This window comes from Vespa velutina, chromosome 6 (assembly GCF_912470025.1).
Source record: "Vespa velutina chromosome 6, iVesVel2.1, whole genome shotgun sequence".
Lineage (NCBI taxonomy): Eukaryota > Metazoa > Arthropoda > Insecta > Hymenoptera > Vespidae > Vespa > Vespa velutina.
The window spans coordinates 9308766-9328295 of NC_062193.1; the positions used below are offsets into that span (position 1 = coordinate 9308766).

A 19530-nucleotide genomic window follows, 5' to 3' on the forward strand; every position below is an offset into this window, starting at 1 on the left:
TCTGTCGGGAGAAAACATTCACCGTGGTAGTAACAACAGCGGGAAATGACGAGTAAGACATATGAAAGGGTAGAAGGTCGATTCAACAACTTTTCACCCTATCTGCTCGCCTTGACCCTCTATTATGGGAAGCAAGACCGTCTATCAGCTTTCGCGATATCGAACGTGTCGCATATGGATGGCTTTGGTAAACCAGGCGTTCTCTATCCTAAATACTTGTGGTCTACGAGATCTCCGAAACCCTTGTGTATCCTCTATTAAGGTAACCAGCCGCAGCGGTACAAAGGACATAGGTTTCGTATCACGAATCTCCGCGCCGTTTGCAAGGATCCTTTTGTCGCGATTCCGAGCATCCGATAATTCCAAATCCTCGAATGTTCAAATAAGCTTTACTCTTACGATGATATTCTTTGGAGCTTAAGATTTTCCTTTGAAAAATATCAAAGTGAGGAACAAACGAACAACCTGGATTACGGCGATACGTCGGTGGATTAATTAATCTACGAAACAATGATCGGTTTCAAACGAATGAAAGCGTTAGATAACGAAGGATTCGTTTATTTCATAAGCTCCGTGTTTCACTGAATGACGAAGGTATATAATGGTTTAGAGAAAGAAAAGAGAAACGGGAAAGAATCCGCGAATTATCTTACCTATCTTTTTGTTCTCCATCATTAAAACAATATCGACCATTATGAAAGACTTTGAAAAGAATAGAAAAAAAAAAAAAAAAGTCCTTCGCGCATGAACACGACAAATATATGTTTATCGTTTATCGAGCTGGAAGATCGTACTTAGGCATATAACCTACCTTGTGCATCTTTTAAAATTCCAATTTCGTGGGAGAATTTAATTATTCGTCGAGCGAAATAAATCTAGCATAACGAGACGTGCTCGTAACTTGTTAAATTTGTAAACAGACCGCGAAGATGAAACCGGTCGAGTAATTATCTAAAAAGCTTCTTCTTATTCTTTCGTTGTTTTTTTTTTTTTTTTCTTTTTTTTCTTTCGTCGAATCCGCAATGAGACGCAAAAAAACGTAAATAACCTGATCCTTAACGACGTTCGTTCGCGCGATACGATAGTTTCTACATAGGTATCTACATACTTGACTTGAGTTTTTCGTGTCATAGCCGAGTTAAAATAAATGAGATTAAATGACGATATGGCGTAAATTGGACGGCGTCCAATTAAAACCGTATAGAGATCCGATTGCGTTTGTAAGTCGTTTACGTTATACCGATATTTATTACCGTTATTAATATAAACCATCGCGATTAGCAGGAGCAATCGCGTCGCGTCGACGTCCTCGTCAAATTGACATTAAAATATGTTCCATCGGAGCGATAATTCTCGTCGCTGAAACTTGGCCGTCTTCGATAATATTGAATCCTTAGGAAGTAAAATACCTTTGTAAGAAAAATGCTCGAGAGGTTGAAAGCAAAAGATCGGCAGACCGTAAGGACTCTACTAATTCTTCGTAGAGTTCGTTCGAGTATCGGGTAGAGATAAACTATCCCTAATCCTATATACCTAACTAGATTCTACGCCGATGGTGTAACGAACTCCATCAGTCTCGCGAAAGTGGAAACCAAAACTCTATCCTTCCTCCTGTAATCGGGGTGTTTATCGACTCGTAAGCTTGTCCGTTACAAGCCCTATCGTTATTCGCGATACAAGAAAATCCGATTTGCGTCAATTAATTTTACGATATTTACCGGCTGTTAGACGAGAAAGTTAATACACGTTTATAGAATTCCTTACGATCTCTCTTTCTAACAACGAAACGAATCTACGCGACATTTACTTGTCATTTATTTGCCCGTAAGATCCATTGACCGAGAAACAAAGTGAAAGAAAATGAAAGGGTGATCCATTATATTCGCCTCGGCGAATCGTGACACCAAGGTCCTCTCGACCCTTACGCTATTTGTTCTTTTAATTGCACGGAACGACCAAACGATTTATAGAATCATTAAGCGTTAGGTATATTTTTCCAACCGAGCAAACTCTCTCTCTCTCTCTCTCTCTCTCTCTCTCTTTCTTTATATATATATATATATATATATATATATATATTTTTTTTTTTCTTTTTTTTAAACGGCTAGCAAACATTTTTCCTCGCAATAAAAATCGTTATATTCGGTCCGCGTAGAAAAGTAGTACAATCCTCTTATAACGAAACGTGGCTATCGTTATTATCGCACAAAGAACGAAATAACGAAATTGAGGGATAGAATGCGCGCGTGTTGACTATGTTGAACAATTTCGACAACGAGAAGAGGAACTTCTCCCGTGGCTGAGACTGCGGCAACGTCCGCGGCTTCGTGTGCGGCCAGAACCGTGGCTACGCGTGCGGTTTCTACAAATCAATCGATCTAATGTCTTCCTCGTCATTGTATCTTTCTCGTGTAAATGCTTTTCGAACAACAAACAATTGTTTTCCATTATTTTTCCCGTTCGACTAATCTTATCATTTTGTGCTATTACCCTTGTCGTCGTCGTTTAAACGATGCCTAACGTAGGTACGTTCAAGGACTTTGATCTTCGCGGTACGGTTCATTTACGACGAGAGTAAACAGCGTATCTTGCATATTACGCTTCCATCATTCTATCACTGGATATAAGATTGGTTATAAACTAAAGTGCATTTTATCTGATCAAAGAAACAGACACGATATTTTCCGATCAGTTCATTCGCGTTATTGACTCGCCTATTCGAAAGCTTTCTTCTTCTTCTTCGAGAGAGAGAGAGAGAGAAAGAGAGAGAGAGAGAAGAAAAACTTTGACAAAGTTGACGTATTTCTTCATTTCGAACGTTCGCTCAAAAATTCGGAAAGCAAAAAGAAAAGACAGTTAGACAGAGATAATGGAAAAGAGAAAGAAAAGTTTTTCAGAGGCAAAACTCGTAGGTACACGTTTCGCGTGATCTGTCTGGCTTAACATGAAGAAACGAGCGCTTCGTCTGCAACTCCAACGAGGTTATCTTCGACGAGACTATAAATTCAATAAGGAACAAAGAGAACGGTAAGCTTTCGCGAAGAAAAAATAAGTGAAAAACATGATAATTCTAGTATATACGCTCTTGAGTATCTCACATCGTCTTTTCTCGTGAATCCGCTCCCAACCACCGTCGTAGCTGGGAGGCCACCGCCCTTTTATAACGTAAGACCGAATATCTTAGGGCGTGAAATAAAGAAGATAAATCGAATAATCCTTGTCTCCGACAAAAGTGGCAAACAGTGTTTTTCTTGAACGAATGAACGCGTCCATTACGACAAAAAAAAGAAAAAAAAAGAAAAAAAAAAAAAGAAAAAGAAGTGCGGATATGTTCTCCAATCAATTCTTATCCCTTACATTTTCTTTCAAAAGTTCTCCAAGACATTCATACATGTCTGTTCTACCGTTGGAAAAGACCGTGAGAACAATAAAAGTTTGTCCAAAGTAACGTGAATGTTCGATCGGATATAAAGAGACGACTCGACCAAATCTAATTCGTATTACAAATATCTCTTTAGAAAAGATAAACGTAAGTTATTGCATCGGAATGTGAAAAATTCAACGCGCTCGACTTACGACAAATCGACGAATTCGAATCGACTATACGTCGCAATATTCTCGATAAGAAAGAGTACGTTCTTTATCATTTCTTCGTCGACGGTATAAATCCTGTCTGATACGAGGACTTTTTCTCCGAAGGAGGAAATATATTTATTCCTTGAAAGTAACGAGAGAGAGACGAAGAGAGAGAGAGAGAGAGAGAAAATATCGCGATTAAAATAGAAGGAAAAGGAAAAAAAAAATTGATAGATGGAGATAAGCGAGAACGAATTGTAACCTTTAGTCATCTTCTCGTAAGATTCTATTATTATGTTGTGGATCACGCTGATAAAGAAATAAATTCGTTGATCTCGCGGTCGTCTGTATTTTTCACGCAACGTTATCCTTCGTCTATCACGTCCAAGAGCATTTTAATACACCTACTACGTAACTTTATAGAATACATATATATATATATATATAAATACGAGAGAGGCATGCGCGTACCACGATAGATAGGACGCAATACCTATGTATACATATGTACGTTACATATCTACATAGTTACGTACATGACGGGAAAAAATATAGTTTCCGTAAGAACGTCCAGCGAGTTATCGCTACATTATAATATATAGCAGGGTCTATGTAGCACCATTAATCAACATCGTTTCGCATGGCTCATTAAGTTTCTGTCCTTATTCCTATCGATTCTCTTTCATTCCCATTTCATTATCGTTTATTAAATTCGGTCGGGACCGATGAAATATATTATACGATTGTCGTGTATTCGTAATCATTGATAAAAGATGTCGTTACGAGAACGAAGGAACCAACGAACGAACGTACGTACGTACGTACGTACGTACGGTCGATAATACTCATCGTAGGAAGAAGAAGGACGAATATTTTAGTCCGTTCACATATTTGATCGCACGTATATCTCTTTTTGTAAAGTAGGCGAAACAGAGCGAAGCAGGGAAAAGCAGGGCGACGTTTCATTTGGGTTATACGGTTGATCCAGTGCCGGCCTACGTGATCCGGCTACGAACTGTTCTCGCGGTAGCTTTAAACGCATACGGTTGGAATATTAGTAACCATGTGATCTTACCGATATAAACAGAGGAGCAAGGTAAAGTCTCGAAAAGGACAGAGAGAAAAATTTTCAAGCGATGAATAAATCTTGCTTACTGGTAAATAGAACGTCTCAAGGAGTAAAAGGTGGTTCTTTTAAGTTTTTCTCGTGGTGGAAGGGGGAATGGAGGGAGGAATGGGCAAATCTAAAGAAACGACGAAACGAAGAGAAATTTTTTACAAAGATGCACCTGTGTACATACCGATCTTTTTCAGATATAAGTGATCGCGAAAGCGAAAAATTTCCATGGTTAGGCGAAGATATCGAGGAAAAAAAAAAACTAATCGCATTTACATCTTTATGCGGAACCGCAAAACGAATCCTATTATTATATCGGCGAAAATCCTTCTAACGATCATTTAAGGTAGATTAGATCGTTCCCAAATAACCTTATCTCTCCTTTATTTCTCCTATTAGGTGCGAATAATGGAGAATTAATCGATTCGAGTCAATCCTTCCATTTTCGTCGATCTCATAATTTTTCGCACGTTATTTGCAAGCCCACGTACCACTCGTTTACTTATCTAATATCACGCTGACTAATTCTCAGTGTGTGAATGCAACGGGAGCATACGTAGCAGCTCCCGTTAGAAACGTTATCGCGCATACGGATTCTACTTGTCGCGTTAATACCCTGATATTTCTTCTCCGTCCCTTTTCCAAACCACCTTCCATAAGTTTACCAAGTAGTGATTTACGTTATTAGGACGATGTCTCTCCTTCTCCATTTATCTTCTCGATTATGATATTACATTTATTTGTTTTTTTTTTTTTTTTTTTTATTCCATGTAGAAAGTCAAAATTAAGTAGAAAGAAATGGAGGAAGTTGATGGAAGAGCGCATATATATCGGAGAAAAAGTGTCCTCGAAATTTGTCGGGGTTCCAACTAGATAGACACTTGGAAAAGCAACGACGTCGAAAGCTAACCGCAACATGCGCTCCGAAATGCCGATGTACACGTGAGGTATACATCGAGGAATTTTGATTTTCTCCATAAATTCGGTGCGTCATCACGAATACAAACACGCACTTTAGCCCGTATTTTTCCATGAATACAATTTAGCCGTACAAAGAAAATGACATCTTGCGCAATCTTTTCTCTGGCTTTTCGTCGAACTCGAAAGGAGGGATATTTCGGTAGATGTATTATTAAACTCCTCTTATTTCATCGTATCGTAGCTCTTGAAGCTTTTCTTTAAGAGTCACTGCAATAAAATTTCTCACGCTTTTACCCGACGTATCGTCACGTGATATCGTTCCGGCTCAAGGGAAAAAAGAAGAACTTGCACTCGACTTGTACGCTAAGCACAAACGTTCGCGTATAACTCTCTTCCACCTCTCCCGTGCCCTTTCCTTCTCTTATTTCTTTATTCCTTTGCATTCCGGCAAAGAGAATTTCCGTTTGAGTTAAAATCATCCTCGACTGGCAAATAATCGTCGAGCTCCACTCGTATTTATTCGCTTAGTTCGGTCAAAGATAAGGAAAAAGAAAGCGTCAAGAAAATACTCACGATAATGTTATATAACTCGACGAGATGGAGACTTATAATTGGATCCAAAAAATTGATCCTTCTTACGTAAGATATCTTTAATTCGCTTTTCTTTTTTGTAAGTTTGATCAAACTTGCTAAAAGGTATGTAAAGTGCTGTTGGAAAAGTCACGTGAACCAAATTTTCGATAGACTCGGACAGCTTTCTTCTCTCTCTCTCTCTCTCTCTCTCTCTCTCTCTCTCTCTCTCTCTCTTCCCAAGTGCTCTATTTATGTCTCGCTTTATCGCGATACCGTTTCGTCCCTCTTTATCGTCACGTCATTTTTCCTTACCCTCAAAATGTTTGTTCGCTTGCCTATTATACACGATAACTTTCGCGTAACTGCTTTGGACGGGCGTTACTCTTGAAACGAATTTACTATAAATTTACGTCACTCGTTGAGAAATTCTCGATCGGCGAAATGTCAGAGTTTCAAAGATTCGTGCGAGTAGCTTAGCCTTAAAGAGAATTAGCCTAAAAATTTTAAAACGTTTATTTTTCGAGTTCGAAACCATGGGAAATTTCAAAGAGTATTTTTCAGTAGAAAAGGAAGTTCTCTGAAAGCCGACGTATTCCTCAACTTATTTCGATCATCTGCATGAGTATTTCATATTTACATACGTATGCGTTCCATAATCCACATAGAATAACCTATTTTTCTTACCCTATATGCAAGCATGACCGTATGAGTATCTAATACTTTCCTCCACTTTCTCACGAAATCCTATTATACACCCTATATACGTGAAAATAGACAGCAACTTTGATCGTTACGTAAAACGAGTTACGAGTTGGAACGGTAGCATCGCGATAAACTCATTGCAAATAGTATATTTAACCTTTTTCAAGGGAGAAAAAAAAAGAAGGATGCAGAAGAAGTAGTAGTAAAAGAAAAAGAAAAAAAAGAAAAAAAAGAAAGAGATCGTCAGAAAAAAAGAAATTACAAAAAAAAAAAAAAAAAAAAGAAAAAAGAAAAAGAGGAGAGAAATCGCTTCTTGGCAAGAAAATCCCGTTCAGGCTCGAGGTCGAAGCTTTTTCACGGGCGTGGTTTCGCATTAACTAACCCCGCGAGTGTATTATTAATCGAGCAATAGCGCGGTGAATTTTGAAAGAAAACGGTAGATACGTTCTAAGGGGAAAAATATGATAGAGAATAAGGAAGGAAGATAAAGGGAGAAATATAAGTGTCTTGTAACGTGTCTGAAAAATCGTAAAGAAATTTACAAGCGGCTCGTCATTATCCTTGGTTATCCACAAATAATCTTTCGTTTCTTCTTTTCACACGAAACTAATTATTTTAATGCTTTTCTTCATACTCGATGGCTCGCAACGCGAATACGCGGACGTTACTTTATTTTCCTTTGTTAATCTCGCTATAAGCAACGAAAAAAAGAGAAAAGATCCTTTTCCTATAGCGAAAAATTAGCATTAGCGTTAATTATAATTTACGGTGATGTTCTTTCGTTAGTACGAAAGAAGGAGATATCTAAAATCTTCTCGGTTCGCGAGAGACATGAAAATTCACGTTTCGCCTTTCTCTTTCTCTCTTCTCTCAATGAAACGCGATAATTCTTTCACTCCATAATTTGCGCTTCATTCGGGAAATTTTAACGCGAAAAATTTGATATTACATATTTGTCTCGTTTACATCATAATATCGGATATTCGTCGTCGATTTTCATAATGAGATATGTTTATTCACGAATACGTCAAGTAGAATCTCGACTGTACAGTTGCAAATTTCAGTCGACTCTATATTCTATCGAGCTTTATGAGAAACGTATTTATTGCGTTCCACGAAAACGTCATTGACAAACGATATGGGAATATATGGAGAATCGATCGGTTACAAATATGAATGGTATGCGAAAAAATGTCGTCTCGATTTTTCTCCCTTTATTTTATTTTCTCCTTTTATTTTTCTTCCCGCCATGAGGTGATACTCGAGACTAATGGTTAAGTTTCAGGGTCAAGAGACGACTGTCTGGAAACTCTAGAAAGGAAGAATAAAGAGAAGAAATAAACGCAGGAAACATGCGTCTTTAAAAGCGAAGAAGCTGCTAAGAACTGACAAAGACGAACGGTCCTGAAACTGTACTGAAATTTCCATAGCTTATCTCTCTTTACATTCACGGTGAAACAGTGAGTTTTTCAAACTTTTTTATATACTTTATTAAAATTACGCCATTAACTCTCTCTCTCTCTCTCTCTCTCTCTCTCTCTCTCTCTCTCTCTCTGTTTCTCCTTCTCTCTTCCCGTATATTGTCATCTCCCATTATATAGGGTCTTTCGTGACAAATTTTCAAACGATACGATTGTATGAAATTTCCTAGAGTAAAGTTATCTCATAGATATACACGATAGTACATACATAAAAGGTACTCCGAAATTGATGAGGATCTTCCGCTCGAAGAAGCACGATCGGAATTTCGTAGCAACAACGGTAAAGATGAACTTTAATTTATCGCTAAACCGTAGAAAGTCTTTCTATTTTCGTTTAAATGCACAGATCGACGAAATCGTTTGGCGATCAACACCGAAACTCCAGGCAAAGATTCGAAAGCGCATGATCTTTGATTCCAACTTAAAATTCACCGAGGAATTTCCTTAATTAATTTGCCAACTCTAGGATAAGAAGGAAACGAATAAGAAAGTTCTCGACTAATTCTAAAAGCGAAACATTTTACCTTAATTTTCTTCAACTATAACGAACGATTATATTCTCTGTGCTTTTTAAAATGCTTCCCTTTCGTTAAAATTTGAGATCGTACATATGGCGCAGTTCATATCGATTTCCACGTTACTATTCTCAACATGTAGGTCAAACAATAATAAAATCCAATATCCTGTTATTCCTTGTTACTTTAATAAACGTCGATAGATAAACACGGCATAACCATTGAGTGTATTTCGTGGATCCGGAACGCAGAAGTGCAATGGTTCAACGCTAGGTTTATACATTTCTCACGAGAACGAAGGAACATGTCGCTTGCTCCTACTCTCTCTCTCTCTCTCTCTCTCTCTCTTTCTCTCTCTCTCTCTCTCTCTCTCTCTCTCTCTCTGTCTCTCTCTCTGTCTCTCTCTCTCCTCCCCACTCTTAATTGAAATGTCTAATATAAGTGGCAGTATTATACATGTCTATTCGTGCCGCGCTTCCCCTTGAAAATCAATTAACCTTAATTATTTCGTTGATTGGTCAAAGTTTTGCCAGCGAACTTTTTTTTACTCCACTAGAGAAAAAGAGAACTTTTTCGTAATCTCGAATGGAGAATAAATCGTTTTGTTCGTCGAGAATGCCCCCATAGAATAATCGTTGTTACGAGATGCGATTATCTCTTTTCATAAGGGAGATTATTTTTCGCGAGAATTTTTCTCATTCCATTCTGAATAAAGAACAATGAAATCAAAAGTGAATAGGTGAAAGAAATTGGGATACCGAGATAAAGATACGGTTTAACGATAGACTAAGACTGTTTCTTTTTTTTCTTTTTTTTTTTTCTAATTATTTTTCTTCATCTTTCCAATTCGCAAAGTTATGCCGCTACACATTCGTTCCTCCTCTATGCCCTATTGTGTGCATACTTAGGTCGGACGACAAAAGTGATCATTCCTGTGAAAAGTGACTTTTTCGGTATCTACTTGAAATAAAAGAATGAGAAAAGAAAGAAGGAAATAACTTGAATAACTTGACATGAACGTAGTATTCGCTTTAAAATGAGGATCGCATTTCGTTCTTTTACCGTGAAGAGCCATCCTCTATCCTAGCTTTTTAGATTCATGTACGATTCTCAATGAATTCACGAGCAGGAGGAAAAAAGCGAAAGCAAGGGTAACGTTTTACTTTCTTGGACGAGCAACGGGATGGTCCGACCGAAGTCGAATCGATCGTAAAATAGAAAATCATTGGAAATGCTTCAAAGGCAAAGGATTTCAACTCACGATCGAGATTTTTGGAAAAAGAAAAATCGTCTAATAAACGATCGTGTCGTTGTTGAAAATAGATGAAAATCCTTTGGCACGAAAACTACACTGCCGTACGGCATCCTGTTTCATCTAACCTTGGCCTCGTGCCTTCGACTCGGCTAAAGACCACTTGAAAAGTACCGCACCGTCGACTTTGCCGCACCTTTCGATATATATTTTGTATTCTCCTTTCGGTACAATCGTCATTTAATTATCCGTCTCTTTAAAAAAAAAACAAAAAGCTTTTTTTCGTTCCCCCCCCCCCCCCCCCTCTCTCTCTCTCTCTCTCTCTCGTTCCCTTTATTTAATTTATCACTTGATCAACTCAATTAACGAACCAAACGATTCGCTCGATTTACATTTTAAGTTGGGACCATCCTTTTATATCTTTCCCCCCTAAAAATTACTCTGAAACACGTGCTTCGCCGCCTAAATAGCAAAATTCTCTGATGAAAGGCCGAATAAAAAGTGGATAATTAAAGAAGTTTCTTCGTGTCTTTTCATAGAATAACACAAACTTGTCTTCATTTCTTTGAAATCACCAAAGAGATGAAAAAGAAGAAGAAACACGAAAGAAATAGATCTACTAAACCGTGGGTCTCTCTTCTAAAATCATGGGTATAGAGAGCGATGTCAAACATAATGCCGCAGTTTCAAAGTCCTTAGTAATAAGGACGAAAGACAATGGACTTCTCGGCGAAGGTATGTACGTCATAGAAGAAAGTTTCTTCTTCGATAGAGGATCAGCTCGCGAGAGAAAAGTTTTAGGATATAGCAAGACAGGAAGTGGGTTTCGATGAGAGTGTCTCGAGGTCGTTGACAGCTGTCCGAGTTGGCAACGTAGTCAACGACGTTCTCTCTCTCTCTCTCTCTCTCTCTCTCCCTCTCTCACCCCAAGTGTCCTAAACTTTTCCTCGATCGACGAAAGCTAGTGGAATTTCGAACGAACTTGAGCGTATACTTCCAAAGGTATTACGTTTAATATCCCTTGAAAAAATAAAAAAAAAAGAAAAAATAAAAGAGAAACTCGAAAGAAAACACCCAGGAGCAACCTTGAAATGGCTCGAGCCATCGAATTTTCCAATCGTGTACTTTTTTGTTTCTTTGTTTATCTTTGTTTTCCTAGTCGCGAACGATACGCCCACGAGCGAATTTTAATTCGCGAGATCGACGAGACAAAAAGGGAGAAAGCTCGATGCTTATTCTTCGTAAAAAAAACCAGGTCGTTCGGACAAAAGGGTCATACGGTTAGAATTTAAGACACAGTGTGTATCTGACAGATAGTCAGGATCCTGTTTCTAACTTTTAATTACTGCATCCTTTGCATATCCGAGCGATTCTATCTAGTTCAGACTCTCCCACGAACGATCTATCGTTTACACTGCACACATTGTCGCTTAAAAAAGGAAGAGAGAGAGAGAGAGAGAGAGAGAGAGAGAGACGGAAACAGCACGATTAACTTCCTTTCAACTTACTCTTACTTCTTTTGACTTCGTTAACGAAAAGGGGTCATCTTATATTTCTCTATTCATAAAAATTATTTATCAAAATTGAAAGTTAAAAAAGAAAGAATTTTTTTGAAAAACAATTCGATTACCTTCTGGCCACGCTCCCAGGAATATAACGAAAAAGCGAAGCTTTTTAAATTTAAACTGTTTATATTACAATGGGCGTCATTTTGAAATTCATCGAGTTATTTGTTTGAAATTGTATGGAGTATCTATTTTTCTCTATGGTAGATATACCGAATGCGAAATTTGATTAGATTTGTTACTGCCAATTTGTTGCACTCGTTGAAAATAAAGTTGACGCTCGCTGACAGTCGCGCAGACACATTTACATTCGTAAAAGGTCGAAATGATTTGTGCAGTGCATCAAAAGGAATTAAAAATTGCAATTTATATCTAAAATTATAACAAACAAAAGCTTTTCGCAGTGACGATTGCGTAAGACACACTCGGTGATCGTGCCTGAAAAGCAGAAAAAGAAGACAATAAAAATATTCTTCCCTTCTGAATGGTGGAAAAAGGGGCAGGAGGGAGGCGGCAGGGAGGGAGGGGGGGAGACAGAGAGAGAGAGAGAGAGAGAGAGAAATAGAAGGAGCGGAATAAAATGGAAATACTGACGAGCTTTTGTTTCTCTTCGAACGTAACGTCGAAGCTTATTCATTGACATGGCGAAGAGGAAGAAGAGAAAGAAGACGCATCGCGGGGCTCTACCACGATCGAAGAGTAGTACAAAAAGAGGAAAAAAGACATAAAATATGTAGAGAGAGAGAGGGGGGGGGGAGAGAAAGAAAAAAGAAAAAGCAGATGCGAAGTATTATAAAAGAGTTATAAGGCCTAAAGAGCAATAGTTTGAAGAAACCTCCCAGCAAATTTTATCAACCTGTTTCCTGTCAGTCGCATATCCTTTGTTCTACCATTAATACGCCGAATCGTATTAATATCGTTCGAAAAATCACAAAAGCGTGCGATAATTAAGTCAGATTAATTAACTCTGAAAAATATTTAAATATTGGACATTCTCTCTTTTTTACATGCTCGAAGCTATCTCCGATATAACGGAACGTGCTATTTTATAACCGTGAATACGCTTTTCTCTACCTCTCCCCCTCTCTGCTCTTTTATACAGACACGCTTACCCGCGCAAAGCTACCTCACGTTCGTTAACTCCGAAAGTATTCAACAACAAGTCTGTTGGCCAAGTATAAATGTGTTGTTTTCCGATTCAATGCATTTTCCGATTTTTCGCTTCGCTTTTTCCATCTTCCACGACTTGAACGATTGAACCAAAAAAAAAAAAAAAAAAAAAAAAAAAAAAAAAACAAAAAAGAAAGAAAAAAAAAGAAAAAAAAGAAGAAAAAAGAGAAAAGAAAAAAGATCCTAGCTACCGGTATTGTATTCTCGAGTTCATAAATCAGAGGAGAGTATGTTTTTTGAAAAGTAGGAAAAAAAATTTTAATTATTCGTCGGATAGAAATTGCACGATGGGAGAAGACATTCATAAGCATTGTCCTGCGAAAGAAAATCATCGACCGTAGAACATTTGTGAAACGATTAAAGCACTTCCTATAGAAAATAAAATACAGCAGCGATGTCTTTTAATGAATTTCGAAATAGGGCGAGCATTGAGAAACAAGTTCATTAAGGAGGACGATATGAAACGGGAATGAAGTAATGTCGAAAAAAAAAAAAAAAGAAGAAGAGACCTCCGTGAAAAAGAGGGAAATAAAAAGAAAGAAAAGAGGAAACATCGATGTAATCGAGCAATAGCAAAGCTCTCCTGGTTTGGAAAGTTAAAAGAGAGTTTCTCTACGACGTTTCACAATTCCGTCCCAATTCCGTTGGCTTCCAACGAGAAGTTTAAACCACAACTCAATGAGTATCTACGTATATTGTATATGGTGCCACAGTAGAATAGTAAAGCTAGTATCGCCCACCTGTGATTTACTTCCTCTCATTATGGCAATTATGAACACGCCTGACGAAAACAGGATTGCGATCATTTACGCAAACTTTGAAATTACTTAAATTACAGTTTGAAACTCATAACACTTGGAAAATTTCTGATCAAAGTTAAAAGTTCGAATGAATTTTTATACCAACGGCGGCGTTCACGTTTATTCGTTGTATCGGATAAGATCGTGTCATTGTGACGGATTAACTTCCACTCGAGAGAAAGGTAGAGAGAGAGAGAGAGAGAGAGAGAAAAATTCTCTATGTATAATCATAAATTCTCCATGTATAATCAGAAATTCTAATCTTGCAGATATCGGAAGCTATATCCGTGGCCAGCGAGCGATAAATTTTAACGAAACTTTGTACGTAACTTTTAGATATACTCAATCTCATACATGTATATATATATATATATATATATATATTTGTTTTAGATGATCGTACTTTGATTTTCGATATTGCAGTGTGAATCGGACATCGGAAAAAGGCATTGTTTGCCTTTCTTTTTTTATTTATCTCTCGAAGGCGAACGCAAATCTTTCTCATACTGATTCTCGGTAAACAGTGACTCTCGGCAAAAAGAGAAGATCGAGCTAATTAGTAATATCGATGCTGTGTCAAAGCGATGATACTTATATTTCTTATGAAAAAAGAGTATGAAAATATATCTACGATATATAAAAAGGGAGATAATGCGATATCTATGTATATAAACGTACGTTCTTTGTTACTCGTATAGATCGTATATATATGATTGTTGGAAAAAGTTCATTCATCTTGAAAAAATACTTTTCTCGCTCGAGCAAAGGACTCGAAAAAGTCACGCGCAGGTACATTGTACCAATAGGCTAGCTACTTTTCTGGATAATGTGAAAACGTAGGTGAGCGCGAGAATTCCAGTAAAAGAACACTTCTGTTCACTCTTTAACTTGCTATTGTACGAAAACCATTCAGAGAATATTATTACGCCATCCGTCATAATATGAAAGAATGCTTGCAATTTTCATGTCATGCTTTTCCTTGGTCATTGTTAAAATGAAAAATATAGATGAAAAGGAGATAGTAAAAAGGAGAGAGAGAGAGAGAGAGAACGTCCCTTAACATTTCAAACATTGTATACCTACATAGATATGTAAAAAACCGAGAGAGACAGAGGAAGAGAGAATGAGAAAAAATGACATTACTTTGTATAATTAACAAAACATGTTTGCCTGAGCATGTTTTAATTATACTAAAAAGGGAACGGAAGTGCGTATTTTATATTTTCATTTATATTCGATCAAACTAAAATATTATCAACTAATAGTATTTTATCAAGAGTATCCACGTACTGGTTTTAATGCGACGTCAAAGTCAGAACGTACTTACGTAAGTACGTAAAAACTAGCGAAAGAATCTCGTACAATCGTAATGCGTATTTCGCTCGAAACACATATAAATGGAATTGTTAGTATCAAAGCCAACGAGCATAGAACGATCGTTTTTCCGTTTCATCGATATCTCCGTCTTTTCTCTGCCTCTTTTTTTTTCACTCTTCCTCTTTGCTATACCAAATATTTTTTAATATTAACGTCTATTCATCTATCGGAAACTTTTATGAGCATAGAAGGAGACAAAAAGAGAAAGAGGAAAAAGCGGATGTAGATAAAGAGACATTCGCGAATAATTTCAAAGAAGCCTCATCAGCGAAAGGGATGAAAGAAAACAGCGATTAAACGTGCTTCGTTTCCTAAGTTTAAAGCGATATCTGTATACTCATCTGTCATATTTAAGCAAACACAGATTAGACCTTTTTGGATGTTGGACGAGTCCTATTCTCGAGATAAGAAATATAATTCCCTTTGGCAATGTCACCGAGTATAAAAGAGAGAGAGAGAGAGAGAGAGAGAGAGAGAGAGAGAGAGAGGGTAATAAGGAGTTTAATAATCAAATGCGAGTCAAACGCCAAACGTTCGAACATGGGAGAAAGCCGTCGAAAGAGTTGACCTCTTTTAAAATTGACTGTTCTTGCCAATTTCCTTTTATTTCTTGCCTCCGTAAGTTTTCCTTCTATCGTCCTTCTTCTTAGCTTCGATTATTAATCGCTTTAAAGCTTTTAACACATTATCAATTAATTTTCAAAGTAACAGACACAACGAATCGATTAGAGTAAAATGTAATAATGCTTCCGTTCTATCCCATCACTTTATTTATTATGCTTAACATCGTCGAGGCTCGATCGCATGACAGATAGCGTTTTCTTTCGGAACATTATATCCCTCATAAATATATGTAATTTGCATAATTAAAATCTCACATCGTCAGTTTCGCGCAATGTCGGTCGAAAGAAATCAATTCCTTTTCTTTCACTTATCGTACGACGCTATCGTACGACGCTATCGAAGCAAACACAAATTTCCTCCCACACTGTACTTTTATCCTATGCAGAATAACCTTTCGTATTCCAATGACATTCGAAACATTTTTCAACATCAAAGAACAGTATTCTTCAATATTTCGTGTGGTTTTTCATTTGGAAAGAGTTACTAATCGTTCGATACAGGCACGCTCTCAAATGTATGAAATCATTATTTTATCAGTTTTCCGATTTTATTTTTAATTATCTACCTATCGATCCTTGAGAAAAGCTACATTTATTTCTCAATGCAAATTTCGTTTCCTATTGAAAGGAAATGGACAGAAATAGAAAGAAAAAGAGAGAGAGGGAGAGAGAGAGCCAATGTAAAGGGTGTGTACAATTAACGAGAACAATATCACGTGTCGAATAGTACAGTACAAGCAACAAAATTGATTTAATATATACGATGGCATGGCTGGAAGCTATCGATCTAACGAAGAAAATACAATGTTCTTTAATTCGTTTGAATCTTTTTAACGAAACGCTAGCATACGTCAAATCGATTGATAGAAATGGTATTACTTTCCGCGATTCCGTGGTCAATAGCAGCGAGGCAGTTCTTTAGGAAAATTTATATTCCTCTTTTCTCGTCTACACATTTACACATTCCATGCGACTCCTCGGAACGAAACGATCGTTTTCCGCGTCTGTCGATATGGTAAAAGTCGCGGATTGAATTTCGATGAGCAAAGGAAATGTGAAAAGATGAAAAAGGATAGAAAGAGTATGCGAAGATATGTCGAAGAAGTCGCAGCACGAACGAAGAACGCGACAGAGAGAGGGGGGCAGGGCGGGTAGGGGCGGGTGGTGGGAGGGGGGGGGGGAGAAGAATGTAAAAAAGTCAATATCCATGACCATTCTACTGTATTGTCTCTTTCTATCCTTGTCATCCCCACCTCTATCTACTTTCACTCTCTCGCTTTCTCTCTTATTTTCTTCGTGTTTAACATTACGAAAGAAAATTTCATTTTTCTACTCCATCGAACATCCCTTCTTAAGATCGATAGAAAAAAAATTACATTTTTCGACGAGAATATACAGTTCATTCACAATCTCTCACGTTTATTTCGACGAAAGAAGAAAACAAAGAAGAAAAAAAATTGGTTCGCTCCACGTGCTTTTTCATCAATCACGCTCTGATTCGTTCTTCGATTAAATTTCGTTGATCTCGAAGGAAGAACTTATTGGTTTGGAGTTAAAACGATTTTGACGCTTGTTATCCGAAGGTACTCGACGTCACGGAACTCGAGTATGGCTATGGTTCAATACTAAGGGACAAATCCATTGGAGTTAATTCGGAGATAAAGAAAAGTTGAAAGACAAAGTTTCAGTTTGAATGCAGGCCATGGTACCAATGTATATGATGCTCTTTATCCCTCTCCCCTCCGTATCCTGCCCATGCAAGTCCACATAAAAAAGAGGTAGATGAAGTTCATGATGGTAGTAGGGGGATAGTAGGAGGACAGTGGGAAGATAGTGGTCTGAGAGACATTTGTTTCCCAAACGAGATATGCTCTTGTAGAGTGCTGCTCGACAACACAACGACTAGAAAGCTTTGTTTTCTCTTACTTACGAAATATGCGCCAGTGGGAGCTATGCTAACGGTGTCTTTGAGTTTACTCTCGACAAATCCTTGCGAAATACTAACGCGTCTTTTTTTGTCCAAACAAAGGCCGCTTTTCGAGATCGACGCGATTTAAAACGATTGACGACTCTCTCTCTCTCTCTATATATATATATATATATATATATATATGTATATATATATATATATATACATATCTATCTGTCTATCTACCTCTCCTTTTCTCCGCTAAAGAAAACTCGGAAAAGTCTCTTCAATACATCCTTGCGTTTGCTTTTTCCTGCTTGCGAGCGGTATTTTTACTCCTTGAGAAGAACAATGGAAGGAAGAAACAAGAAAAATAACCAACTTTCTTTTTCTCTGTCTACGTCGTTACGCTATAGATTTCATTGAGGATTTTCAAAGTAGAGAATGGAGGGGGAAGTAAACTTGAAAAGATTCATCTTAGAGTAAGAGAACTAAAGGAAGGAAGTCGAGCAGCGTTATAACGTATTGAGCATCCTGACACAGTGTCAAAGGTATATTACATCGAGAATCGACAAAAGACATATAACTGTTTGCAACATTGTTCGAAGAGTTAAAAGTTCTCTTTCGATCGAAAAGATACGCGTAAATAGGAACATCTTTATTTCAATTTCGATGATTTATTTACTTACAGGCGCATCTAACTCATTATACTAGGATGAACGTAGAAAATTGGGTTTTCCATCGCAATGTTTACTCGTAAATTTAATTTTCGTTTGATTCTATTAAATGGATCAGGATGACTGGAGAAACAATTGGACGAGAGAGAATAGTTGAGAGAGAGAGAGAGAGAGAGAGAGAGAGAGAGAGAGAGAGAGAGAGCGAGCGGATAAAACATTATTTAAATGAACTAATGTGCCAAGCTAAATCTACCGAGTTTGATAGATTTTCTAAACGATTGGTACGCTCTTCCACTGATTTCGTTTATCAATCAATGTATCGATTTAAAATCCAGGATTTCTTTTCCCCTTTTTTGTTTTAATTTTCTTTCTCGTTTATTTTTTGTCTCATTTAGCAAACGAGTTGACTCTTTGATCATGTATTCTGCAATTTAGGATCAGAATTTTGCCTCTTTGAAAGGATTCAATCAAGTTTTCCATCTCTATTTCCGAATCTTCCTGTCCGGTTGTAACAACATTAACGTAACGAACATTAATGTAGTAAGGTCGGAGTCGCATCGTCTCTTGAAAGTGCACTCGATCGCGCACAGGAGCACCTTTCGTCTAGTTGAGAATTTATTCGAAACTCGATGCGTCGTTTCCGTTCTCGAAGACGAATGAGGGCGTGGTCTTGATATACACCCACGTACAGATACACTGTATATATCCATTGAAGAAACTCTTGCAAATGTATTCCTAACTCTCGCTCTCCATATTCCGTCAACGATATACCTAAGGCATTTTTAGTTACAATTACCCATATCTTGAGAGAAAGAGAGAGAGAGAGAGAGAGAGAGAGAGAGAGAGAGAGAGAGAGAGAGAGAAAGAGACTTCAACATGAGTATCCAGGAAAGTTTTCAAATGCAATAAAGATTTGCAAGTGTAAAACGCTATGTGAAAGTTGAAAATAAAAAATATATTACCTACTTATTCGGTTTGAAAATTCAAATCGCGCGTCAAAAGAAGTTTGTACTTGATTAGCAAAACTAACAACGACAACACCTGAAACAAGGGGAGATTCCATTAATCAGTTCAGCTCTTGAGCATTAAGGCACGAGCCTTAAACCGAAAGACAAGAAGAATGGGCGACTTAGCCAGTAAGAAAATGAATAAGAAATAAAGAGAAAATGAGAGCAATAAGAGGGAATGTAAAGAGAATTATCTATCCGAGATGATTCTGCCTTTTCGACGCGATGAATTTTTCGTACAAGTTTCGCGATAAATCCAGAAAAT

The 19530-nt window shown here is 37.5% G+C and overlaps 1 protein-coding gene across 6 annotated transcripts in view; it reads right to left on the minus strand.

The window, feature by feature from the left end:
- Nucleotides 1-19530, minus strand: part of LOC124949580 (glutamate receptor ionotropic, NMDA 2B) — a 65279-nt gene that overhangs the window by 38257 nt on the left and 7492 nt on the right. The window lies entirely within an intron of this gene.